General features: G+C 41.9%; 1 protein-coding gene and 1 long non-coding RNA gene across 9 annotated transcripts in view; one reads left to right on the plus strand and one right to left on the minus strand.

Annotated features, from left to right (window-relative positions):
- The window catches only part of phactr4b (phosphatase and actin regulator 4b), a 192,561-nt gene extending 175,226 nt beyond the window's left edge, over positions 1 to 17,335 (minus strand). For 5 of the 7 annotated variants that reach the window (XM_063033795.1, XM_063033790.1, XM_063033794.1 and 2 more), the window contains exon 1: positions 17,165 to 17,335. The gene's annotated coding sequence lies outside the window, so the exon portion shown is untranslated. The remainder of the gene's footprint in view (positions 1 to 17,164) is intronic. The other 2 variants (XM_063033792.1, XM_063033791.1) reach the window with 2 other exon arrangements.
- Positions 17,336 to 17,484: 149 nt separating this feature from the next.
- On the plus strand, positions 17,485 to 25,926 carry LOC134338081 (uncharacterized). 2 transcript variants are annotated; one of them, XR_010016133.1, is made up of 3 exons: positions 17,485 to 17,669; positions 18,426 to 18,533; positions 25,783 to 25,926. It is a non-coding gene; the product is annotated as an uncharacterized LOC134338081 (long non-coding RNA). The 2 variants fall into 2 exon arrangements; XR_010016132.1 differs by lacking the exon at positions 25,783 to 25,926 and adding an exon at positions 23,965 to 24,155.
- The last annotated feature ends 1,590 nt before the right edge of the window (positions 25,927 to 27,516 follow it).

The following is a 27,516-nucleotide window of genomic DNA, read 5'->3' on the forward strand; positions in this document are numbered from 1 at the left end:
TAAAGGAAAATGCAAGAATACTTGTTGCTACTATTTACAGAATTTCTCTATCAATATCACTGCTGCATAAAGTGCAGAAAAAGTTCGAAGTAAAATTTATTATAGTATACATACATGTCACCACATACAACCCTGGGATTCTTTTTCCTGTGGGCATACTTAGCATATCTATAGAACAGGAACTATAAACAGGATCTGTAAACTGTAAAGAAGCTCAAGTCACAGTTTATGTGAGTCAAAGATGACCTGGTAATCAGGATAGCTGGCGTTTACAGGACTCCCTGTGAATGCGGAGCAGTGTATATCGGCAATGGTGGAAACACGCATCAAGGAGCACAGGAGATGCATCTGTTGGGTTACCTGGAGAAATCACTGGTAGAGGAAACACTGCATTCACAATGGCCATAGGATTGACTTCGACAGCATAAAACTACTGTACAGCGCCAATAGCTTTTGGGGCCACCTAGTGAAAGAAGCCACTGAAAAAAAAACTAGAGGAAAAGAATTTTAACAAAGGTGAAGGTCTTGCTCCAAGTAAGGACTGGAATTCAACTGTAAACAAGGTGGGACTAACCAATCAGGAGGGATGGATGATTGGGTATAAATACCACCGGACTGAACATGACCAGGCATCATCCCTGATGAAAATGGCAGATTTAGTCATTGAAACGTCGCTTAAAATCGGTACTTGTACCCGGCTGGAAGCCCAAGAAGAGTTTATTTGACATATACGCCAGGAAGCACTAGATTCTTTATCATGGAACTATATTTATTATTTATTTATTGAGATACAGCTCCTTCGAGCCACACTACCCAGGAACCCTGATTAACGCTAGCCTAATCACAGGACAATTTTCAAAGACCAAATAACTTACTAACCAATACGTCTTTGGAACGTGGAAGGAAACTGGAGCACCCAGAGGAAACCCACGGGAGGACATACAAATTGCTTACAGATGACATCGGAACGGAACTCCAAACTCTGACGCCCCCAGCTGTAAGTGTTACACTAACTACTACACCACCATGGTGCCCAGTGAATAACAATTGAAATTTGGTATCCTAGCACTTAATACTCATAACAATTTACATCACCATGGATTTGTTTAAAATAAAAAGGAAAAGAGCCATAAAAGCTTGACAGTCCATGATTCACATCTCAGTCATATTCTACCCAATTTTCTTTGATTTATCTCTGAGTCAATGCCCAAGATTTCCATACATATTGTGATAGTGTGCCATTGACACAAGATTGTTTCAAGCAAACAGTCTACAATGATCTGAAGTTAAACACTGAATAACACAGGATAAATAAAGACTTGTCAACAACATTCAATTGAAAATTTAAATGGGTATAGGAATAAACAAAATCCTCAGGAGCCTGCTCTGCCGTGCATCTTTGAAACAATCTTGTCACGACACAAACAGGTCTCTTTTGCTTGATTATTTTAAAGCAGGCAACTTCAAAGTGGATGGAGTATGGTATTATTCTGTTTGTAAGCTAATCAAAATCAAGATTTTATGAAGAAGAGAGAACATAGAGGAATGCCAATCATCTGAAATGTTAAAGAATAGAGTTCAGACAAACTCCCCGGTCAGGAGCAGGAAGAAAACCCAGAGGAAATACGAAAATGCCAACAATCTTAAGATAAAACAATACCTTCTTACAAGAATAACTGCAAAGGAACAATTTAAACTTCCAAATAAAATACACTCATATCCCTGGAGGTCCATGGATGCTCTATTATTTGCCTAGACACTCATAAATTAGAAACTCTAAGCCACATAACATACACTTTTGCAAGAACATGTTCAGGAATTGCTAAAATGCTGCAATTTTGTTTTAAAGTCAATCTAATTTAATTAGATACACTAGTGAAATTTAAGAGACTACTAGACAGGTATATGGAGGAATTTAAGGTGAGGGTTACATGGGAGGCAGGGATTGAGGCACAACAATGTGGGCCGAAGGGCCTGTACTGGGCTGTACTATTCTATGTTCTATAATTTATGTGACAGTTTGCTTTTCTGCTTAATAGCATCATGCCTCAACTTCCTAGAGTTGTCCATAATATTCCAAATAAATCTCTAAGTACGAGCCTGTATGGCTATGTTCTAATATGGTTATTTTTCTGCCTTCTAAGGGAGTCAGAAATCAGAGCAGACATCTGATATTCCCTAGTGATTTTCAATTTAATATTTATTGGCAGGATGTGTGTTAAAGCAAATGAAAAAGTTAGAGTTTGGAGATAGTTTATGAGAATTTAACCAGCTCTTTCTGGGATTGCAACAAAACAATCATGTGACAGAAAAGCCCAAAGTGCAATTTCTCAACTTGCAATGGATACAGCTCATCAATATTGATCCAGCCTTCTTCAGGCACAGTGGACAACGCCCTATGTATGCATAAATCTAACTAGTAACCACAACGTTCTTAAAAGAGAACGTAAGCCCAGCTTCTTTAATAATAGTTCCAGTGAAATTTACCTACCTAGTCACATTAATTCATCAACGTTGTACTTAGCTCCTCCACTCACATATTCCTAACTTTCACTGTTCCATCAATCCTGACCTTGTTTTTAAGGCTCTAAAGCTCCTTCCCGAAAGCTACCCTCCATTAAAAAGCACCTAAAAACCTAACTTTTGATCAACACTTTGGTCATCTATCCAACAATTCAACATCAAATACCGTTTGATTCTCTCCCTCCAATATTAAAAATGCTCTATAAATATGGAATATGTTTCTTTAGAAACACAAACTTCAAAACCTGACAGAATGAAGACTGTTCAAGCTTTGGTTTCCATTCATTCAAGTTGCACTTGACAAATCTTTATAACTTCTGATTTGTCCTCCAATGAAGCATCAGTGCTAAAAATTGCTAATTTCCCAACCTATAGTCCTATTAAGAGTCAATGCAAACAAATCAGCCAATAATTAGCCATAAAATCAACTGCAGTCCCTGGGATTTAAGCAGCAAACTACCTTACACCCATGAACACAAAGATATTAAACATCATCTTTTATTTTTACATAAGCAATCCGGTGCAAAACAGCACAATAATACCTGCTCTAAAATACAGTTAAAGATAAAGGTAAGATTTTTCACATGTACATTGAAATGTGTCAATACAATCTGAGGATGTGCTAGGGGAAGCCCACAAGTGTCACATTTCCAATCCCCACAATTTATAAACCTGAGCATCTTTGGAATGTGGGAGGAAACCCACACAGTCACAGGACTGTGTGAGATGGTGCTCACATGCACCACTTGTGCAGGCAGCTCATTCAACACTCTCACCACCCTTTGAGTGAAGAAGTTTCCCCTCATGTACCCCTTAAACTTTTTACCTTTCACCCTTAACCCATGACCTCTAGTTGTAGTCCCACCCAACCTCAGTGGAAAAGCCTACTTGCATTTACACTATCTGTACCACACATAATTTTGCACACTTCTATCAAATCTCCCCTCAATCTTCTATGTTCCAAGGAATAAAATCCTAACCTATTCAATCCTTCCTTATATTCAATTCCTCAATTCTCAGCAATATCCTCGTAAATATTCTCTGTACTCTTTCAACCTTATTTACATCTTTTCTGGAGGTAGGTAACTAAAATTGCACACAATACACCGAATTAGGCCTCACCAATGTCTTACACAACTTCAACACAACATCTCATCTCCTGTACTCAATACCTTGATTAATGAAGGCCAATGTGCCAAAAGCTTCTTTTCCTACCCTATCTACCTGTGCCACCACTTTCAACAAATTATGAACCTGCATTCCCAGATCACGTTGTTTCACCGCACCCTTCAGTGCCCTACCCTTCACTGTGTAAGACCTACCCTGGCTAGTCCTACCAAAGTGCAACACCTCACACTTGTCAGCATTAAATTCCATTTGCCATTTTTTCAGACCTTTTTTTCCAGCTGGTCCAGATTCTACTGCAATCTCTGACAGTGTTCCTCGCTGTCCATTACAGCCCTAATCCACAAATAGGTGTCATCCACAAATCTGCTGATTCAGTTAACTACATTAACATCCAGATTATTAATATAGATAACAACAGACCCAGCACTGATCCCTGCGGCACTCCACGAGTCACAGACCTCCAGTCAAAGAGGCGACTATTTACTACCACTCTCTGGCTTCTCCCAAAAGCCAATATGTATTCCAATTTACTGCCTCATCTTGAATACTCCCTGAGCAACATCCTTTGTGGAATTTCTCAAATTAGACCACAAGATATAGGAGCAAGAATTAGGCCATTTGGCCCATCAAGTTTGTTCCCCCATTTCATCATGGCTGATCTAGTTCCTTCTCAGCCCCAATTGCCCACCTTCTCCCCATATCCCTTCATGCCCTGACTAATCAAAAATCCATCAACCTCTGCCTTAGAAATACCCAATGACTTGCCTCCATAGCCACCTGCTGTAACAAATTCCACAGGTTTGCCATTCTCTGATTGAAGAAATTCCTCCATTCTAAAAGGATGCCCCTCTATTCTGAGGTTGTATCCTCCGATTTCAGACTTCCTCACTATAGAAAACATCCTCTCCACATCCACTCTATCAAGACCTTTCACCATTCAGTAGGTTTCAATGAGGTCACTCCTCATTCTTCTGAATTCTAGTGAATACAGGCCTAGAACCATCAAAAACTCTTCATATGACAGGCTGTTCAATCCCAGAACCATTTTCTGAACCTCCTTGAACCCACTTCAATGTCAGCACATCCTTTCTTAGATAAGGGGCTCAAAACTGTTCACAATACTCCAAGTGAATCATCCAGTTCTTTATAAAACTTTGCTTTTATATTCCAGTCCTCTCGAAATGAATGCTATCATCGCATTTGCCTTCCTCACCACAGACTCAACCTGCCAATTAACCTTCAGGGAATTCTGCACAAGGACTCCCAAGTCCCTTTGAGCCTCAGATTTTAGAATTTTCTCTCCATTTATTAAATAGTCTACACTTTTATTTCTTCTACCAAAGTGCATGACTATACACTTCCTGACACTATTCTATCTGCCACTTCTTTGCCCATTCTCTCAATATGTCTGAGTCCTTCTATAGCCTCTCTACTTCCTCAAAACTACCTAACCCTCCACCTATTCACCCAACATCTGCAAACTTGGCCACAATGCCATCAATTGCATCATCCAAATTACTGACATATAATGTAAAAAGTCGTCCCAACACAGACCCTGTGAAGCACCACTGGTCACTGTCAACCAACCAGAAAAAGTTCCTTTAATTCCCAATCTTTGCCTCCTGCCAGTCAGTCAATGATCCATCCATGCTAGAATCTTTCCTGTAATACCATGGGCTCTTAACTTAAGCACCATCTGGTCCAGGTGGCTTATCTACCTTCAGACCTTAGTTTTCCAAGCACTTTCTCCCTGTCATGACAACTTCACACACTTCTGGAATTCATTGCCTCCTGACACTTTCAAACTTCCAGTATATTGCTAGTCTCTCGTACTGGTTAAGGAAACCTTCCTGAACACATTTGACAAGCTCTATCCCTTCTAATCCTTTTACAGTATGGGAGTCCCAGTCAACACTTGGAAAGTTAAAATCCACATGTTCACAAGATCCTTTTAGACCACTCAAGTTAAGCAATCACATGCTCCAAAAAGTCATGGCAACAGATTACAGTTACTATTTTCCCCAGTATCATTCAAAAATGTTACCTCCTGTGAGATGCTCTAGTGAAACAAAACTTTGGTGAACAATGCTGGGGTGAAGGCCATGGTAAATGAAGTCACATTTACTTTCTCATTAACCTGGGAACTATAACTATCCCAGTGAGATGCAACACAGAACTTCGACTTGCCAAGTTCATGCTTAAAACTTGTTGACCCAGAAAACTCTTCCACAGCTCTGCTCTACTGATGGAAAAGGCTCACGTACGTGAGACTGAAGTCCTCAGACCTCTCTTAACCTCCATGCAAAGACCTTGGAAGTCACAATACCTCCAGCTCACATTCCTAAAGTTAGCCCCCTACAATCATTCAGTAAGCAAGAATACTGTTCTTAGCACAACTTAAACAAGCCTTCTGCATATACTATTTAAAATGCCCAACATTATAGACTGTTAATTGGTTCAAGGACATCAGCTATTCAACTGCAGTGCCATAGCTGCGCCTGATCTCCTGTTCTTGAAAACTGTTCACAAATACTTGGGTATGCTCGTGGATATATTTGCTGAAGGCAGTAGTGATAGCTTTAGTGCAGCACATTGTAAAAGCAGCTTGACGTTGTAGAGATCTGGGGAAGAATGTCTGGAACCATTCCAGTAGATGTGATATTACACTGGCAATCAGCTGTGCACACTGGACCACTGCAGGAGGCTGCACATTGCCAAAAAGTAGGACAGGTCTAAAATGTTAGTTTTAAAAGTGAAAAGATCTTTCAATTCTTGCCAACTGCCTCAGCAATTATCACAATGTCAGGTGCTGAGAGTAATGAGATCAGCTGCTCCCAAAAAATGGTCATCACCAGGTTCATAAATCAGATGGTAAGCTGGGCCGTTCCAGAACAGCAGCCAGCACAAGGGCTCACTCACCACCACACCTTTACTGCACAAATTTGAGGCTATTCAAAACTTTTGTGTCTGAATCCTAACTCACACTGTTTTGCTCACTGGTCTCCACAGGCTCACAGTCTACAAATCCTCAATTTTCTTCATAAAATTCTCACAAATCTGAGACCCTTCTTATTTCTGCAAATTCCTCTTCTCCTCTGGGTACCTTTAATTCAAATTAATACACATTCCCAATTTTAATCCACAACGTGAACCCAAGTCTTCAGCTGCTTCTGTCCCAATCTCTGAAGCTAATCAGCGTCACACTCTCCTCATGACTGCATGGATTTCCTACAGGTGCCCTCATTTCCTCCCGTACCCTCAAGACATGCCACTTTGGAATTTGGCCACTGTGTTGCTGGGTGATGGAAAATGTGGGTGATTTGATTGGATGAGAGAGAGAGAGAACAGGATTGCAGAGTAAAGGAAATGATGGGGATGCTTCAGGTACAGAATGGCTTCCTTCTATGCTGTAAAAATCCTCTTCATAACTCCAACTTTAAAAAAAAATAATCACTTGAAGCTGCTCCTTTAAACTTTTAGCTATCTGTCCTATTAAACTCTTGCATCCTGGCATCAAATGCTCTTTGACAATGCTGGGAAAAGCACTGCAGTGCTTTGCTGCATTGGGAACACAGGTACATTTAAAGGTATAACAGTGTAGGACCACGACTGAAAATATCTAATAAGTCAACCTGCTCCCCATTAATTGTGTGGGAGATGACTACATACTATTCTTCCAAATAGTCCAAGATATAAAAGAATTTCAGGATGTATATTGTATACTTTTCTCTGACATTAAATGTACTTAATGAAACCTATAAGTAGAATTGACTGCTCTATGACATTAATCTTGGAGAAGGAATAATTAACACTAATAAATATTGGAATGCTTTGCTGGGAATTAAGCATTTAGTTTGCTCAGAGCAGAAAGAGTCAAAACTGGGGTTGATGTGTTTTGACATTGGTGAGGCCATCCATTCCCTCTCTGCCCATGTGTTGATGGCAGTTAAGACCAACTTCAAATTAAATTTATTATCAAGGTTCATATATGTCACTATATACTACCCTGAGATTCATTTTCTTGCAGGCATTCACAGCAGAACAAAGAAATACAATAGAATCATAGAGAACCAAATTGAAACATCACACATAGACTAGACTAGATAAGAGAACGATGGACATTAATGAATCAAATGGGCACTTACAGCAATCCAGTCTGAAGCGTCAGGCAGAGATTTAAATTTTGCTTTGAGATCAGTATTCCGAACTTAATGATAATTACTCAGTTTATCCAGGCTCAGAGCAGAATAAAACAATTAAACTTTTGTAGCATCACACCAGGTCTCGCTGCAACTAACTCCACATACTTCCACTTTACCCCCCCCCATGCTAGAAACATGGTCCCACCCCTTTTGATCCAAAATCCTTTCAAAGATTATTACTAAATCTCTCCCCATTTATGCAGGGTACTCCAGATTAGATGCTTGTATGCAAAATAAACTCTCCTTTTAATTTTGAATAAATTGCATCTTTCATAAATTCAGGAAGCTCCAAAGCAGGCTGTGGCCAAAGTAGCATATGACACCCTTCTAACAGGTCAAGCAAAACCAATCTGCACACAGAGCAGAATGAAGTTAAACAACATAACTTTTTCTTGTAAAGTCGGTTCAAGGATTAATATGGATTTCCCCTACCTTTCTCTTGAAAGCAGATCTGTGGGATATTTTAACCCATCAGACAGAACAGATGTAGTTTTGTTTTCAAGTTGAAGACCCTTTTCCCATCCACTAATCAGCATGGTTTAGGCACTCAGAGCTCATTTTCCTGGCTTAGAAGCAATTTAAACTCAGCCCCCATCAATCACATTAAACTCCTTCCACCAAATGTCAAAAGAAGTATACACAAAACACAAAGCATAGAAGAGAATCTAATCAGTTATCTGTACATTGACAGTAAAACAAAACTACCTGAAAACAATATACTTTTTCCTAACACTTAATTGATTAGTTATCTATTTTACTTAGAGATACAGCACAGAACAAGCCCTTTCTGCCCAACGAGCCATACCACCCAACAACCCAACTAATTAACACTAGCCTAATCACAGGACAAGTTAAAAGGACCAAATAACCTATTAACCAGCATGTCTTTAGACTGTGGAAGCACCTGCAGAAAACTCACATGGTTCACAGGGATAGCATACAACTCCTTACACATGGCGTCAGAATTGAACTCCAAACTCCAGAACGCCCCAACCAGTCATTGCAATGCCCTAACTGCTACACTATGGATCAAAGCTACAATACTGACAGAGAAGAGGAATGTGCTGGGTGAAAATACAAAAACCATCCACTGGTTGGAGATGAGAACATCAGCACCTGTTCTGGCACTTCAGCATCAGTGTATTTCTTTAAAAATTAACAGTGGAGCACAGTTTACTATTTGTGTTCACTATTTACACAAATAATTATTATTTACACAAATAATTATTACTAATTAGTCAAAGTTTACACTGACCCTTGATTAGTCAGCAATTAATACTTTGATATCATCAGCAAACATGACACAAGATTGAGGGCACAGAGATCCTATCAACAAAACTCTTCAACAAAATGCTTGAGAATACTGTTCCAAAAGTCACATTCATACTGCATGCAAGGTCTTCTGATCCACCATTATCATGTCCTCTTTTTAAAAAAAAAGGCAATAAAATTAGTCCTAGTCTGCAGCCTTCCTAATAACCCAGTGATTTCCTTTACAAAAAATACCCAATAACCTTTTACAAGATACCACAAAACATACCACCATCTTTACAAGCATGAGTTTCAGATTAGAACAATTCTGTGCATGAAAAAAATCTCAACTCAATTCTGCTTTGTTAACTCGGAAGGTTCCATAAACTGCCAGTTTTGACTTGCTGTGAAACAGATACCGTCACTGATAACTGCGTCTTGATGCATAGAAGGCACTGGCTAGAGATTTTTATTGCCTAAATTATGATCAACTCAAGGAGAATTGTTACAAAAAAATTAATTAAAGCAATGGGAATATTTTGTAATTGGATTCTTAGTCAGGCCTGACAACTTGATGTGGTACATTTTCTGCAAGCAACCTACTGTTGTCCAGGTCAAGCTGTTTATGAAACACCTTCGCACTTTTGCATTAAAAAATGACCTAGATTATAACGTTGGACTTCACTGAAAATGTGCTCCACTGAATTTGGGTGAACTTAACTCTTTTGCTTCAAGATCTTAATCTGATCTGTTAGGTGGAACTTATCAGAATTGTTTATGAGACTTATCACAATGCAAAAATGTAAAATACATGCACGTCCTTGCCAATCTTATTTCCTATCTATGTAAATATATATATCTCTTACTTATCTGCAAAACATCTAAACCTTTCAATATTTAAGGTGAGGTTGATAGGTTCTTTATTAGTAAAAATATCAAAGAATACAGGGAGAAGGCAGGAAAATGGAGAAGAGTGGGATGATAAATCACAATTATTGAATGGCAGAGCAGACTTGATGGGCCAAATGGTCTAATTCTGCTCCTGTGTCTTCTAGTCTTAATAAGAAAATATGCCTGATGTATCATTGGGCCTGAAGCCATCTGGTCTGCTGTAACAGAACTGGACATACTCGCTGCTTTCTCATTTACCATCTTGCCTCTCACAACTCTCATTCCATGTCAAACTTTCTCTATCCTTCAGAGCCAATTCTCCACTCACTGGTTCAGTATCTCCACATTGATGGCTGCTCTCAGTACTAGAAGATTTTGTTCTGTTTATGCTGTTTCACGCATCTCCAGCTGGCTTCCATTTCTAAAATGAACATACATATTCCATCTCTAGCTAACAAGTTCCTGACTCCTAGTCATCTTTCGAGTAGTCTCTAATGCCCAAACATCCCAGACTGACCCGAGCAATCTACCTTGTCAATAAAAGCTCATCTCTCCTCGCTAGTTTCAGTCATTATCAGCCCAGCTATTCCCAGGCCAGAAAAAGAATTTTCTCTGACCCACTTAAATATATTACTTTCATAGCAAGGCATTACATTGTAAAACCAGGTTGTGCAACAATTTACAAGCCAATAACTATGCCCCACCCCCTCCCATAACAAGATATCAAATAACGAAGAATGGCTTTGCACTGCCCAATCGGAAGAGTAATCTCACAGCATCATACACAAGATACACAGGCATACAAACAGGATATCAGTTCACAACAGCATTTACACTCTACTGAAGCCACCTCTCATTGTTCTCCTTCCATTAATGAATCAGTCTTACCCTCTTTTCAATGTGCTTGTCGAACCTCCCAAATCAATTCATCTATATTATTAGCTGCAACCAAAAATTTTGGTAATAAGTTCGACATTCTGCATACTTTGGATAAAGAGCTTTTTTACAATGTCTTTTTTAAAATGTCTTGATTATCTTATAAATAATCAATATATATAAAAGATTGATGGCCTCTAACCATGTACTTTCCAACAGTGAAACCATTCAATCCAAATCCAATCTCATTACCTACAAGGACCTCAGCTGCTTTTCCAAGAGAAAAGGACCCAGTTTGTTCATCTCCTACATTCACTTCTATGTCCTACCTAACCAGTGGTGCAACTTCTAATGGCTGGCTAATTTGAAAACTGTGCCGATTGTTCATTGTTAGGCTACCCCAAATTATTCTTTGCTTCATTCGGCATCCCATTATATCTCCTTCTACCAAGTTAAAACTGAGTGTTACATAATTCCATGGACATAGTCTATTGCCCTTTCTTAAATACCCAAGTTATTTCTTATATATCCATTCATTCTCTGACACACTATTTTCTAACAAATTCTTCTCTACCTATTCCCTAGATTAATTTAACACATGTAGATTTATTGAATGTCATCTTCTTGAAGTTGGCTTTGCTTACTTAAAGTGTCCCTTTTTCATATTTTAAATGTATATACTGTATTTCATTACAGTTGACAGAGTAGAGGCATGTCTCTACCAAAGGAGGCACTCTTTCCCACTACCAGCCTGCAGGTCACCCTTGGGCAAGATGTAGCACCTGCCTAGTCCACCCCCCCAACCCAGTCAGAGTCACGTGAAGCCATGGTAGCAGATGGCAAGTGGTCGTATGAGCAGCTGCTGCATATCACAAGTCCTGCTTGTGCAACCACTGACGCCAGGCAAAAAATCTCTGAAGAGTATTGATAATGGCTGGGGTCACCCGTCTGGTGGTGTCAAAATGGCTGTCGTGATGTCTCTAGTCTGGTAGTGTAGTGGGTAGAGCTTGTCACTCTTTCTCGCAGCTTCCACTGCTGGCTAGCAGTCTTGCGAAATGGAGAACTGAATGTGCAAATCCCTCTCTGCCAGCACACAGCCTCTCCGATAGCTAGACTCATTTAGTGCCTCCTCGCTGCTGACACACAGAAACTGAACTCCTTTTTGACTCCAGGCTGAACTACAGAGGATGGGGAGGAGGTCTGGGCCCTGCACACATAGCACACAGGCCCACCAGTGTATGGACACACCTTGGTGCTCGTGAACCAGATCCCCAGCTATGGCTAAATAGCCCCACTGCCTTGTGGGCAGCCTCGGGAGAGACAAAGGCTACGGGAGTAAACCCAGACAGCAAATCCAGAGTGGAGCCCCTAAGTCAGCTAGATGTCATTGAACATCCTTCCAGCAGCTCCTGCAGGCAAGCTGGTGCCAAACGTATTGCTTCATAAGCTTTACTTTGGATTACACTGGTGATGCCGAGAGGGGGATCGTGACGACTGGGCGTCTCAGGATTTCCATACCTTCCACCCAGGCTTGTGATGATGATCATCATCACCCATTGTCCTTCAAGACAGATGGATGCCAACTAACCTGTCTTGTAAAGACACGTCCAGGAGACAATGGCAAACCACTTCTGTAGAAAAGTTTGCCAAGAACAATCATGGTCATGGAAAGACCATGACTGTCCATGTCATATGACACAGAACATAACAAACAAATATTTCATTATTCTCTACCTGACCCAATGCTACAACCACCTGACTGATTTTGTCCAATAAATAGATACAAAGAAATTTAATATTTTTCCATCTGCCTATAAATGCCTTTGACATTGTACCATCAAATTCCAGCCATTTTGTTTCGACGTAGTTGTAAAATATGTCACTATTTTGGCTTTAAGTTCCTTGATAATTTAATTTCATAGTTCCCTTTCCTAATAATTTCCCTGATTTCACTCTTCACCTTCACTAAATGTACATTTGTTGCTCTCAAATACAGTAATTCCATGTTGTCTTTATCCTTGCCCTTAACATTACATCTTTATTCATCCACAAAATCTGAATGCTTACTTCCTTTCCTTTCAGTGGAATACATGTTTCCTGCATGTTGCCCGTCACCATTTTAAATGTTTCTCCATATCCCCATTAGCCAATATTTTTACCCATTTTTATCCCAGCCTTGATTCTTCTGTAAACATTTCTCACTAACTTTTGAGATCTCCCAATGCAACATTGCTTATTTAGCATATTTTTGATTAAAGTCACTATGTGAAATGGTATATTGACACTTCACCTCATATTTCAGCTAAACTGGCCCACACCAATCAAGATGGCCTATCTGCCAATGTTTGGCCCATGTTTCCCAAACATTTCTAATCAATGCACCTGTCCATCTGTCTTTTAAATGTTGTTCTACTGCTTCAATCACTTCCTCTGGCAGCTCGTTCCCTCTATATGGGGAGAGAAAGTTCCCACTGAATCTTTCCCCTCTCACCATCAACCTATGCCCTTGTGTTCTTGGTTCTCCAAACAATATGTGCATTCACCTATTTACACCCCTCATGATTATATACCTCCATAAGATCATCTCTCAGCCTCCTATGCTCCAAGGATGAGACGTACCTTGTCCAACCTCTCCCTACCACTCAGTCTCCAGTCCTTGTAATTTTTTTCCTGTAATTTAACAGCATAGACGCAAGAAATAGGAGCAGAGTAAGGAAGTTCAGTCTATCGAGTCGTTCTGCTCTTCACTCCTGCCCGATTTACTTTCCCTCTCAACCTCATTCTTCTAACTCTACCCATATCCCTTCACACTCTGACTAATGAGGAATCTATCAGCCTCCGCTTTATACCTAATGACTTGGCCACCACAACCATGTGTGGCAACAAATTCCACAGATACACCACTCTCTAGCTAAAGAAATTCCTCATCTCTGTTCTAAAGGGACACCCCTCTATTCTAAGGCTGTGCCTGCTGGTCCTAGACTCCCCCACTATCGGAAACATCCTCTCCACATCCATGCTATCCAGGCCTTTCAATAAAATTCCCTCCCATTCATCCAAACTCCAGTGAGTACAGGCCCAGAGCCATCAAGCACTCCACATACGTTAACGCTGATGAAAATTTTAACACAGACCATAGTTTTGGCAACAGGTAGGCAACACACCCACTGGAAGCCTTGGCATTGCTTAAGACCATGTTAATTACTGTCAATGAGGACTGTATAACAGCCCTGCAAGTGGAGCCAATCCCTTTCAGCAGAGGATCTTGCACCTTCTCCCTGTGATAGCGTGTTTCCTCGCAAATCTCAAATGCTTGCCGGTTGGTAGGCCACCGTAAGTTGCCCAAGTGTGAGAGGGAGTAGAATCTGGGGGCAGTGAATGAAAACATGGAAGATTAAAGGGATATGGTAATGGCTAGTTGATGTTTAACACAGATTGTTAGTACAAAGGGCCTTTTCCAAGCTGCCTCGCTCCAGCACCACCGATACACTATTTCCCATTTTCTGAAATGGCTCATCCTGACCCTCCTGTGACCCCACTAACTCTCCTCATATACCCATCATCTGGCCTCTTCTCTCACCCACATACACCAGGGGGTATTTATATTAACCCAACAACTTTCCTTTCTGGTGTGGGAGAAAAAAAGAAAATCGAAGCATCCAGGGAAAATACACACACTTAAAGGGAGACCGTTCAAACTCCACCCATGAAACATTAAGTCGTAATTACCTGATACGCCAACATGCCACCCTCCCAGGGAGCTTTCCCATACGCCAATGTGCCACCCTCTCAGGGAGTTTTCAAATACGCCAACATGCCACCCTCCCAAGGAGCTTTCCCATACGCCAACGTGCCACCCTCTCAGGGAGCTTTCCGATACGCCAACGTGCCACCCTCTCAGGGAGCTTTCCGATACGCCATGCCACCCTCTCGGGGAGCTTTCCGATACGCCATGCCACCCTCTCGGGGAGCTTTCCGATACGCCAACATGCCACCCGCCCGGGGAGCTTTCCGATACGCCATGCCACCCTCTCGGGGAGTTTTCAAATACGCCAACGTGCCACCCTCTCAGGGAGTTTTCCGATATGCCAACATGCCACCCTCTCAGGGAGATTTCCGATACGCCAACATGCCACCCTCCCGGGGAGCTTTCCGATATGCCATGCCACCCTCTCGGGGAGTTTTCAAATATGCCAACGTGCCACCCTCCCAGGGAGCTTTCCCATACGCCAACGTGCCACCCTCTCAGGGAGCTTTCCGATACGCCAACGTGCCACCCTCTCAGGGAGCTTTCCGATACGCCATGCCACCCTCTCGGGGAGCTTTCCGATACGCCAACATGCCACCCGCCCGGGGAGCTTTCCGATACGCCATGCCACCCTCTTGGGGAGTTTTCAAATACGCCAACGTGCCACCCTCTCAGGGAGTTTTCCGATATGCCAACATGCCACCCTCTCAGGGAGATTTCCGATACGCCAACATGCCACCCTCCCGGGGAGCTTTCCGATATGCCATGCCACCCTCTCGGGGAGTTTTCAAATATGCCAACGTGCCACCCTCCCAGGGAGCTTTCCCATACGCCAACGTGCCACCCTCTCAGGGAGCTTTCCGATACGCCAACGTGCCACCCTCTCAGGGAGCTTTCCGATACGCCATGCCACCCTCTCGGGGAGCTTTCCGATACGCCAACATGCCACCCGCCCGGGGAGCTTTCCGATACGCCATGCCACCCTCTTGGGGAGTTTTCAAATACGCCAACGTGCCACCCTCTCAGGGAGTTTTCCGATATGCCAACGTGCCACCCTCTCAGGGAGCTTTCCGATACGCCATGCCACCCTCTCGTGGAGCTTTCTGATACGCCATGCCACCCTCTCGGGGAGATTTCCGATACGCAACCATGCCACCCTCTCGGGGAGCTTTCAAAGCCACTGGCACAGCGACAATTCACTCTCAAGTTATTGACACAGTGTTGAAGAATGAAAAATTGATTGGAACCACTTCAATTGTTTTGTGCTCCTCTGAAACTTATTTCCATTACCCTCCATACCAACCTTCACCTCCTGGCTAGCAGTCTCCACTGTTCTATCATTTCCAGCGTCTCAGAATAAGAATCAGATTTATTATCACTGACACACACCTTAAGATTTGTTGTTTTATGGCAGCGGCATAGTGCAATATATAAAACACACTATAAATTACAATACATATAAAAGTAATTAAACAAGCAGTGTAAAAATAGTGAGGTAGTGATAATGGATTCATTAGCCATTCAGAAATCTGATGGCAGAGAGAAACAAGCTGTTCTTAAATTGCTGAGTATGTGTCGTCCGGCTCCTGTTCTTCCTCTCTGATGGTAATAGTGAGAGAGAGCACATCCTGACTGATAGGTCCTTAATGATGGATGCTGCCTGTCCCGGACAGGATAGCAGCCCCCCTCCTCCTCTTCTTTTATAGTATCTAGCAGGATCCAACTGTACATTCACCCTCCAGTACAGCAGTATTTACTGTTCTCATTGTCCGGGTTTTCCAGCGTCTCCCACTCACCATACCGAACTTCCAGCTTTGGGCCACCTCACTTCATTCCCAAGGTGACACAACAGTACCATGTCGACCTTGGTCTCCCCCACCCAACTCCCCTCACATCACTCCTGTGATCCCACTGCCTCCCAGATTTCCAATCCATGTTTAAAGTAATTCCCCAGATGTTCACTCTCCTCTGACAACTTACATTTCCATAGCTCCCGGTTCCCTAAACTCTCATTAGCCTCAAACTACCGGCTATCTCAACTCAGATTCCCAGTCTCCTTCCTCTAATAGCTAGCTCTTCCACTGGTATCCACTCCAATCTACCTCCCTCACTTATTTCCACTCTTCCACCAGCCTCTAACCCCTTTTCACTTTTCCCCTTAATCCACAGAGAATCTCTGCTCCTCTATCCCAGTGATCATTTGCTCCCCATTCTATAATCATCTCTTCACCCTCCATCTTTCACTACTTCCCTCAATTCCTCCTCCCCCCGACCCACTGTCCACTCCCCGACTGCTTCTCACACTTCACTTTCCTCTCCACACTTTATCCACCTCTCTTTCACCAGCTTCTTCCCTCCTTCGCTCTCTGCACTCCCCTCGGCCACTGTCCACTGTCTCCTCTCCCCTTCCCGGTCCATTCCCTGCACTCCCCTCAGCCTCTGGATCCTCACCCTTCCCTCCCTCACCTGCTCCCTGTGTCCGATGGCTGGTTCCCTCTTCCCTCTCTGACCCAATCTCCTCTCTTCCCGCTCCTTTCGCCCTTACCTGGCACTGCTGTTGCCACCCCGGCTGATCTCTGGTGCCCAATCTCTGACCACAGCCTCCAAGTACCTGGGCCGTGAGCGGCGCAGCGACTCCAGCTGTTACGAGTACTCGGCCTGGCTGCGGGGTATCGGGCTGAACCCCAGCGCCCGCTGCCTCACCTCGACTGGGAAAGCGGAAACCGACCCATGACTCACGGGAACTGTAGTTCCAAATCGCCGCACCTGCGCAAAGGGGAAAGGACCCCGAACTACAACCCCCAACATGCTCTCCACTCCACATTTTCTCCGCCTCTGTATCCCTCCGCCCATGCGGAAGTTGTGACCAGGTGCAGGGGGGTTGCTGAAGAAGTACGTGGGCCTGAAATCAATTTTTTGTTTAACAGAAATAATTTAGAACATGAACTGTTAAGAGAGGCAATAAAAGTCTGTACGTCAAAAACATGAAATTTGCAATTGCGTGGAGTTGTCAAGTCCCTTGTAGATCTTCTAAGTGTTTTCAAGTTAAGGTATATTTGTAGTACTTCTAAGATTGTTTTCAAGTTAATGTACTGTCCTAATACAGAAATTAGATTTTTTTAAATTGGCTTTCTTTTTATTACTGCCCCTCTCTGATTGTCTTTGATGTTGAGCCACCTCAAACCACTGCAGGTTTTCAGAGTAGGGTACTTCCACAATTGTTGTTGGATAGAACATTCTCGGATTCAGAGCAGTAACAATGAATGCAATGGATTTCCAAGTCAATTTCATGTGCAATTTGCATGGGGACCTATAGATGTTCACATGGTACCTGCTGCCCACGTCCTTCTTGGTGGAAGAGATTGTGGAGTTGAAAGTTCCATTGGAATAAACTGGACCCATAACAGAGGGCACACTGAAGCCTTTGTGCATCAGTGTGGAGAGAATCAATAGTTAGAGAGACTGATGGGGTGCTAACCTCTGCTCAGAATTTATTGCTGAAATGCAGCCAATTTAGAGGACAAACAGAAACTATTCAGACTATAGTGCCTGCACTCCAGAATCCTGCACTCCAGAATTGGTGTTACCCCAAACTCAGTAAGCAAGGTGCAACATATAAATAAAGCATATGTTTGCACATGTATAAAGTATTAACTCCAGATCATTATAGACTCGTTCGCTAAAGTATAAGGGAGGTAGGGCCCTGCACACAGTGTCCACAAGCCACAAGTCATTCGTCAAAGTCAAGTCATTAACAAAGAATGCATACGTTACCATATACAACAATGAGATTCATTTTCTTGCAGGCATTTACAAGGAGATAAAGAAGTACAATGGAACTTATGAATATATATAAGCAAAGACTGACAAACCGCCAATGTGCAGAAGAAAATAAACTCTGCAAATAAAAATAAGTAAGTAAATAAAATAAATCATATTGAGAATATGAGTGGTAGGACCCTTGGAAATGAGTCTGTGCATTGATGAATCAGTTCACCACTGAGCTGAGTGAAGTTATTCATGTTGGTTCAAGAGCCAGAGGGACCCAAGGCTCCAGTGCCTCCTCCCTTATGGCAGCAACGATAAGAGCATATGGCCTGGATGGTGGGGGTCTTCGATGATGTTTGCTGCTTTCCTGGGCAGAGGTCCATATAGAGGTACTCAAAGGCGGGGAGGGTTTTGCCTGTGATGGATTGGGATGTATCCACCACTTTCTGTAGGTTTTCCTATTCCTGGGCATGAAATTGGACCTTACATCTAAAATAAATAGCTATAAATAGCAAAGAGGCAAGTTCCAATTTTTTATTTATTGCGTGTGTACATCATTGGCAATGTTAGAATTTAAATCCTCTGTTAATTGTCCCTGAGAAGACTGTCATGAACTGTTATAACCTCGTGTTGAGGGTGGACCCAGAACACTGTTAGGATAACCAAACATGAAAAAAAAATGCAGAAAGCAAAAGAAAAGCTGCTGGAGATAGTTAGGGTTTCATGCAGCATCCATGAAGACGAAGAGCGAGGCAGCATTTTGAGTTGAGATCGGACATCAGAACTGGAAATGTAAACAGGAGGTAGACAGTAAAAGGAAGTGTTGGAAGGAGTGAGGCAGGAGCTGGTGAAAGGTAAGTGGATGTAGAAGCAACACACATCAAAGTTGCTGGTGAACGCAGCAGGCCAGGCAGCATCTGTAGGAAGAGGTGCAGTTGACGTTTCAGAGTCTTCCTTCAGTTAGTCCTGACGAAGGGTCTCGGCCTGAAACGTCGACTGCACCTCTTCCTACAGATGCTGCCTGGCCTGCTGCGTTCACCAGCAACTTTGATGTGTGTTGCTTGAATTTCCAGCATCTGCAGAATTCCTGTTGTTTGGATGTAGAAGTGACATGGAAAGGAAGTTGGAGACTGTGGTGTTTCCATGCACTTGCCCTTGCCCCCTTAAATGTGGATGTCATGGGATTAGGAAAAGCTTGAGTGTGAAATCTCAGAGCATGGGATCTAACAACAAAGGGTTGAAGAAGAGAATGTTTAAAGTGTTGAATGAGGTACTGATTAAACTAGAGTGTTGTTGAAACTGGTGCAGACAATTAAAGGTTAGTACATCACTGTCCTGACCAGTACCCAATAGATGTTGGAAATATTTGTGCAATCAATGAGTCACCACCGAATACCAATTCTTTGACATGCTCTTGATTTTAAACAGCAGGTATCATAAATCAGTACCAATCCCACAAATATAACCACAATGGCTACCTTTATTGTTCCAAAAACATCCAACAGCACTTGACAGGAGTTTTATGGAACCAAAAACTGAGACTGAGCCAGAAGACTATGCTTTAGTTCAGACAATCCAAATCTTAGTTATAGAGGTGGGTTTCAAGGATAGTCCAAAAGGAAGGAAGGGGAAGAGACACAGAGAGATTTGGGAAGGAATTCCAAGGTTTAGACCTTTGTTTAAGAAGAGACCACCACCAGGGACTGAACAACTGGAAACTGTTCTGTGGTCAGAAATGGAGGCGTGCAGATATGTTGGTGGGGAGTGTGGCTGTTTCGATTAAAGAAGGCAGAAGATTAGATGGACTTAGAAGAGGTGAGAAGGATTGCAAAGACTGTGATGAGAATTTATTCTGGTATATCTTCTGGTATTTTTAAATTTAATTTTATTTTATTTAGAGATACATAGCAGAACAGTCCCTTAAGGCCCAAAGAGCCACACCGCCCAGCACACACCTAATCACAGGACAATTTACAATGATCAATTAACCTACCAACCAGCTTGTCTTTGCACTGTGGGAAGAAACCAGAGAACCCAGGGTAAACCCACTCACTGACAGGAAGGACATGCAAACTTCTAACAGATAACCCTGGCATTGAACTCCAACACCCTGCGCTGTAATGGCATCCTGCTAACCACCACACTACCATGGTGCTGTGAAGTGGAACCCTATGGACTTCTGCAAGCACTGGGTACAATGGATGAGAGATTTGGTTGGTAACTCGGGGAACAGTATGAGGGAGGGTGAACACAAAGGTTAATCATCTCCATGGATAACGATGCTAGAGGAGCATATTTTAGCAGCAGATGAACTGAGAAGAGGCTAGAGCCAAACAAGATTCCAGGAATGAAAACAGATAATCAGATACGAAGTCCAAACAACTCACCAAACAGGACATTGAGACTGTGGGCAGCCTGGCTCAGTTTCATAGAGATGCCAGGGAGGTTGTCACAGTGTTCAAAGTTCTGACACATTGAAGTAAATCAGCAGTCAGAGGAGCATTCGAGAGAGCTATATCTGAGGATTCCAGGTGTCAAAAATGACTATGTGGAAACAAATGCCATGTTGGCTGAGAAGGAGAATAAGGAAATAAAAGATGGATTCATCCTTAGAAACCATCTGTGATGACTGTTAAAATTTCTGGTCAGTGGGGACCTCCAGATTCTTGGTGGCTGGATGGCTCAGTGAATTTTGAAAGGGAACTGTGCCTCACTGGACTGTGCTGTGTTTTAGCTGTTAGAGCCACTACCGCACAGTTCCAGCAACTAAATTCCAATCCTAGTCTCCTGTGCTGTCTGCCAGATGTTTGCACATTTTTCCTGGGTAAGTTTCCTCCAGATGTTCTGATTTTATTCCGCATCTTACATCCCAGGATCACAGGGTCATTGGCTACTATAAATTGCTATTACTGTGTAGATGGGTAATAGAATGTGTGTGTGTGTGCGTGTCTGTGTGAGTGTGTATGTATGTGTGTCTGTGTGTGTGTATATGTGTATGTGTGTGTGTGTGCGTGTGTGTGTAGCAACACACATCAAGGTTGCTGGTGAACGCAGCAGGCCAGGCAGCATCTCTAGGAAGTAGTACGGTCGACGTTTCGGGCAGAGACCCTTCGTCAGGACTAACTGAAGGAAGAGCTAGTAAGAGATTTGAAAGTGGGAGGGGGAGGGGGAGATCTGAAATGATAGGAGAAGACAGGAGGGGGAGGGATGGAGCCAAGAGCTGGACAGGTGATTGGCAAACTTTCTATCCTTTTCCCTCGTTTGAATCCTCTTCAGTTTCAACGCATCCTTTCTAAGATAAGGGGCCCAAAATTGTTCACTATACTTCAAGAGTAGCCTCTCCGTTACTTCATAAAGTCTCAACATTACATCCTTGCATTTATATTCTCATGCCCTTGAAATAAGTGTGAACATTGCAGTTGCCTTCCTCACCACAGACTCAAACTGCGAATTAACCTTCAGAGAACCCTGCCCAAGGACGCCCAAGTCCTTTTGCACCTTAGTTTTTTGTATTTTCTCTCCACTTAGAAAACAATCAACCCTTTCATTTCTTCTATCAAAGTGCATGACCGTACGCTTCTAAACACTGTATTCCATCTACCGCTTCTTTGCCCATTCTCCTAATCTTTCTAAGTCCTTCTGTAGCCTTTCTGCTTCCTGAAAGCTACCTGTCTCTGCACCTATCTTCATATCAAATCATTGACACATAACATAAAAAGAATTATTCCCAACACAGAACCTTGTGGAACACTAGTCAACAGTAACCAGTCAGAAAAATCTCCCATTATTCCACCCTTTGCCTGCTGCCATTCAGTCACTGCTTTATCCATGCTAGAATCTTTCCTGTAATACCATGGGCTCGTAGCTTGTTAAGCTGCCTCATGTGTGCCACCTTGTCAAAGGCCTTCTGAATATCTAACTATACAACATCAAACAATTCTCCTTTGTCTATTCTGCTTTTTATTTCCTCAAAGAATTCTAACAGATTTTTCAGGCTAGATTTTCCTTTGGGGAAACCATGCTGGGGCCTCTTTTATCATGTGTCTCCAAGTATCCTGTGACCTCATCCTTTATACTCAACTCCAACATCTTCACACTGACGTCTGACTAACTGGCCTATAGTTTCCTTTCTTCTGCTTCTCTCCCTTCTTGAAGAGTGGAGTGACATTTGCAATTTTCTAATCTTCCAGAACCATTCCAGAATCTAATAATTCTTAAAAGATCATTGCTAAAGCCTCCACAATTTCTTCAGCCACCTCTTTCAGAACTCTAAGGTGTACACCATCTGGTCCAGGTGACTTATCTACCTTTAGACCTTTCAGCATCCCACGAACCTTCATTCTAGTAATGGTAGCTTGACACACTTCATGACCCCTGACAGCTGGAACTTCCACCATACTACTACTGAAGATTGTTGGATTGTTGCCAAATGCTTATTCAATTCATTCGCCATTTCCTTGTCCCCCGTCACTAACTCTCCAGCATTGTTTTTGATCTGATATCCACTCTGGCCTCTCTTTTACACTTTATGTATCTGAAGAAATTTTTGTGTGCTCTTTAATATTATTAGCCAGCTTATTTTTGTATTCCATATTTACTTTCTTAATGAATTTTTAATTAACTTCTGTTGGTTTTTAAAAGCTCCCCAATCCTTTAACTTCCCACTAATTTTTGCTCTATTTTATGGCATTTATGTTAGTTTTGACTTCTCTCGTTAGCCACAGTTGTGTCAACTTTCCCTTAGAATATTTCTTCCCCCTTGGGATGTATATATCCTGTGCCTTCCGAATTGCTTCCAGAAATTCCAGCCATTGCTGCCTGGCCATCATCCCTGCCAGTGTTCTTTTCCAATCAATTCTTGCCAGCTTCTGTCCCATGTCTTAGTAATTCCCTTTACTCCACTGCAATACGGATACATCTGACTTTAGCTTCTCCTTCTCAGATTTCAGGGTAAATTCAATCATATTATGATCATTGTCCCTCAAGCTTCTTTTACCTTAAGTTCTCTAATCATTGCATAACACCCAATCCACAATAGCCAAACCCCTAGACAAACAAAAGAAAATCTGCAGATACTGGAAATCTAAGCTACATACACAAAGTGCCGGAGGAACTCAGCAGGCCAAGCAGCATCTATGGAAAAAAAGTAAACAGTCGATATTTCTGAAATGTCAACTGTACTCTTTTCCTAGATGCTGCCTGGCCTGCTGATTTCCTCCAGCATTTTGTGTGTGTAGCTAATCCCCTAGTAGGTTTAACCACGAGCTGTTCTAAAAAGCCATCTCATAGACATTCTAGAAATCCCCCTCTTAGAATCCAGCACCAACCTGATTTTCCTAATCTACCTACAAATTGATGTCCCCCCATGATTATTGTAACATTGACCTTTTGGCATGCATTTTCCATCTCTCATTGTAATTTGTAGACCACATCCTTACTACTGTTTGGGGGTCTGTATACAATTTCCATTGGGTTCTTCTTATCCTTGAAGTTCATTAGCTCTATCCACAATGATTCAACACCTTATGACCTTATGTTACCTCTTTCTAATGACGTGATTTCATTTTTTACCAACAGAGCAATGCCACCTCGTCTGCCTTCCTGTCTGTCCTTTCGATACAATGTGTATCCTTGGTCATTAAGCTCCCAGCTATAATCTTTGTTCAGCCATGATTCAGTGATGCCTACAACATCATACCTGCCAATCTGCAACTGTGCTACAAGTTCATCTACCTTATTATGTATACTGTGCACATTCAAATAAAACATCTTCAGACTTGTATCCACCTTTTATGATTTTGTCTGCTTTTTACTTTGCAACTTATCCTGTTGACTGCAATTTTGCCTTATCAACAGCCTCTCCTCTCTGCACATTGCGTCTGTTTTTAAACCAGCTACCTCATCTTCATCTGCCTTTCCTATGATACTTCTTGCAATGAAATATATGCAGCTCTGGACACTAGTCACACCACGCTCAACCTTTTGATTCGTAATTTTGCCTGAGGTCTTACCAACATCTACCTCTACAACATCTCCATTAACTGCTCTGGCATTTGGGTTCCCGTTTCCCTGCGAATTCTAGTTTAAACACCACCATGCAGCATTAGCAAACCTTCCTGCTTGGAGCATCAGGATTCAAACCACCAAGTTCAGGAACAGTTCCTATCTCTCAACCGTCAGACTCTTGAACCAAAGGGATAACTTCAGTGCTTCACATGCCCCAACTTTGAAATGTTCGCACAGCCAATGCATTCACTTTCAAGGACTTTTCATTTCATGTTCTGGATATTTATTGCCTATTTATTTATTATTATTATTTCTTTCTTTTTGTATTTTCACGGTTTGTAGTCTTCTGTACTCTGGTTGAACACACAAGTTGGGCTGTCTTTAATTGATTCTGTTATGGTTATTATTCTTAGATTTATTGAGTATGCCCACAAGGAAATTAATCTCAGGGTAGCATATGGTGACATATATGTACTTTGACAATAAATTTACTTGAACTCTGAGAATAAATTGTCTAGGGTTGGCTAAGTGTCAAAATGGGCATTTTTGCTGATGGGCACAGACTTGGTGGGTAAATGGATCTGTTTCCCTTTTCTGCACCTTTCTTTGATCCAATGAAATGTTGTCAATAGCTATTGTCTGCAACTTCTATTGGTATGAATGTGCTTGCCAGTGAGCAGGGAAGGCTCGAAGGTTATTCAGGTCTTGTTGCATACTTTGCTGTGGACTATTTGTGCAAATGGAAATAATTACTGTGTTATCATCTGCTGAGAACAATGTCAGTAGATTGATGTTAATTGCCGGAGCAGATAAAAACTGTTAGAGATGTGAGGTGGAAAGTGTGGTGACCGGCTGCATTGCAGCCTAGTATTGGAACACCAATGCTTTTGAGCAGAAAATCCTACAAATGGTAGTGGATTTGGCCCAGTACATCATAGGCAAAACCTACCCAACCATTAAGCACATCTGCATGTAACATTGGTGTAGAAAAGTGTTATCCATCATCAAAGATCCTCACCACTCAGGCCATGCCTCTTTTCTCACTACTACCATCAGGTAGAAGGTACAAGAGTCTCAGATCCCGCACCACCAGTTTCAAGAACAGTTATTACCCCTTACCATTAAGCTCCTGAACAAAAGGGGATAACTACACTCATTTAAGGACTCTTTTATCTTGTTATTTCATGTTCATTTTTTATTGCTGTTTATTTATTATTTACATTTGCATAGCTTGTTTACTATTTACGGATCCCGTTTACAGTTATTGTTCTATAGATTTGCTAAGTATGCCCACAGAAAAAGAATCTCAGGGTTGTATGTGGTGACGTGCGTGTACTCTGACAAATAAATTTTACTTTGAAATTTGAAATTTACACTTTGAACTTTGAGACTGCAGATGCTGGAGTCTGAAGCAGATGGAGAACAATCTGCTGAAAGATAAAAGCCTTTGGTGGTACAACTATCAAGAGGATTGGGTTCACAGAAGAATTTGCATCTACATAGCACTTTTGATAACATGTTGTGCCCATGGTTTTACAGGTAAGGAATTGACTTGGATTGAATTCACTTTATTATTACTTATATCCTTCAAATACATGAGGAGTAAAAATCTTTAGGTTACATTCCGTTCAAATGTGCAATGTGCAATTGTAGTAATTTATAATAAATATTATGTACAACAGGATAGACAATATAACATAGAAATACAGTTGCGTCAGCATAAATTAGTCAGTCTGATGTCCTGGTGGAAGAAGCTGTCCTGGAGCCTGTTGGTCCTGGCTTTTATGCTGCGGTATCGTTTCCCGGATGGTAGCAGCTGGAACAGTTTGTGGTTGGGGTGACTCGGGTCTCCAATGATTCTTTGGGACCTTTTTACACACCTGTCTTTATAAATGTCCTGAATCGTGGGAAGTTCACATCTACAGTTGCGCTGGGCTGTCTGCACCACTCTCTGCAGAGTCCTGCGATTGAGGGAAGTACAGTTCCCATATCAGGCTGTGATGCAGCCAGTCAGGATGCTCTCAGTCATGCCCCTATAGAAAGTTCTCAGAATTTGGGGGGGCCATACCAAACTTCTTCAACCATCTGAGGTGAAAGAGGCGCTGCTGTGCCTTTTTCACCACACAACCAGTATGTACAGACCATGTGAAATCTTCGGTGATGTTTATACCAGGGAACTTAAAGCTGTTCACACTCTCAATCCCAGATCCATTGATGTCTATAGGGGTTAGCTGGTCTTCATTCCTCCTGTAGTCCACAACCAGCTCCTTTGTTTTTGTGAGGTTGAGGGAGAGGTCGTTGTCTTGACACCAGTGTCAGGGTGATGAAGTTCTTTTGCAGCGTAATCACTTCACATATTCTAGTTACCAGTTTTTAATTTGATGAGGCAATTATTCCTCCACCATAATGGGATAGAGAGGAGAATGCTACTTAAACCACTACATTTCAAATATCCAAAAATAATCCATTGTTTCTCCCATTTCAACACCGCATTCAACACAATGATATATGCACAGCACAGGAGAAGGTTATTTGGCCCTCTTTGACAATGCTACAGTATCTATTCAGCTTCTCTTCGGTCATTGCCTGCAAAGTTTTCCTTTACATTATCAAATTACTTCTTAAAGAAGTTCTCTTCTCTAGGTTCTAATCCACATATCTTAATGTAAAGAAGAACTTCCTGATAATCAGCCTGAATTATTGCTCCTTGTGACACTGCTGCAACTTAATTGATCTTTGCTCATATAAATCATGTAAAGCTGCCTACATGGACTGTAAAATTTGTAGTAATCTTGTTTATGAGGACTGGGTTATGCTGACTTTTAGAAATGGAGCAATTGTTTTAAATTTTTTAATTAATCAAAAATTATAGCGTATACCACACTCATCTTGTTTGTTACTCAATGCAAGGACAATCAAATGACATGATAAGGACATACAACTTCCATAAAATCTGTACTCTAATGATGCTTCATGAGAGAATACCCACACCTCAATATAATCTCCATCAAAATCCCCCATGATTTCCTTCATCATCTCCCCATGGTAACATCCAAGATTTGCTATTATATTTCTCTCATCACGCATTTTATATATAACTATTACACAGATAGAGTAGGAGCT

This window comes from Mobula hypostoma, chromosome 26, assembly GCF_963921235.1.
Source record: "Mobula hypostoma chromosome 26, sMobHyp1.1, whole genome shotgun sequence".
Classification (NCBI taxonomy): domain Eukaryota; kingdom Metazoa; phylum Chordata; class Chondrichthyes; order Myliobatiformes; family Myliobatidae; genus Mobula; species Mobula hypostoma.